This window comes from Emiliania huxleyi (assembly GCF_000372725.1).
Source record: "Emiliania huxleyi CCMP1516 chromosome Unknown EMIHUscaffold_156, whole genome shotgun sequence".
Lineage (NCBI taxonomy): Eukaryota > Haptophyta > Isochrysidales > Noelaerhabdaceae > Emiliania > Emiliania huxleyi.
Window position 1 is genome coordinate 43,227 of NW_005201025.1, and position 1,213 is coordinate 44,439.

Sequence of the window (1,213 nt, forward strand, 5' to 3'; positions counted from 1 at the left end):
CCAGCGCTCAGCGGCACCCCCCTCCCCCCGCCCCCCCCCCCCAAAAAAAAAAAGTGGCCCGGGGCCAGAATTTGAAAATAAGGCTGCCTACTACACTCCTATTCTACAGGGAGAGGGACAGCTCAGTTGTGGCATCTAGGGACGGCCACGTAGTAGGTGAGGAAATTGCACGTCATAGGGAACGCGAAGCCGCGCCGAAACACCATCTTGCTCATCGTCACCAAGGAGACGGAGCTCACCACCGATCCGAGACAGTATGCCAGCATGATTAGCGTCTCGGAGGCTCCCCCCTTCTTCTTCTCATCGCGCCCTGTCACCGCGTTGTTTGTGCTGTGCCGCCAGCTGCGCTCCGGGTCGGCGTACATGACGGTCTTGAGGTACTCGTTCGAGACGAGCGGCTCTGTGTATTTGTGCACCCGCTTCCACGAGAAGACGTAGTCCAGCCCGACCACCGCAATGACCAGCGCAGCTGCGCCGGCGAAGATCATCTCTCCGCGCGGGTCTGGAGGGCGGGAAGTGTAGGGGCCAGAGCTCAGGCAGCAGGTGGGATTGGCGCATACGGGCCGAGGATATATGGGAAATATGCGGAGCGAGGGCGGCGCCTCCCATCGGCGCCCAATGCGTCTCCGGCGGAGGGTGCTTTCGCTTCAGAGCTCCAAAGACGGCCGCCTGTATGAAGGACTCGCCCTCCGCGGGCGGCTCCTCCGCTCCCTCCGCCCAAAACTCCGTCGTGGACATGGCTGAGTTGCCGCGAAGCGCCGACGGGGACGTCCGTCGTCGAGGCATACGTTACGAGTTTGCTTCCCCGGATGAGGGAGGCGAGCGCGGAGGCTGGGCCGCAGAGGGCCCGCGTGCGAGCGGCCGGCGCCGCAGCTCGGGTCCGCGTGCACGAGCAGAGCTGGCAGGCAGGCGTCCGACGCGAGTCCCTCTTCGAGCAAGGCGGCTGTAAAGCCTCACCACTCCAAGACACACCGCCGGAGTGCCCGCTGCACACCATCCCAGATTACACCCACCCACCCCGTCTTCACCGCCACCGCCGCCGGCTCGCCCCAGGCGCCTTCCTCCGAAAGCACGGAGAGTCGATGGCAGCACTGCAGGCGTCTTGCGCGGAACTCTTCGTGCCGACTGCCTCTCCGACATGGACAAAAGAGGCGCGCAGGCGCCGCCACTAGTCGCCGCCGCTCCGGAACTCACTTCTCATTCTCTGACTCGC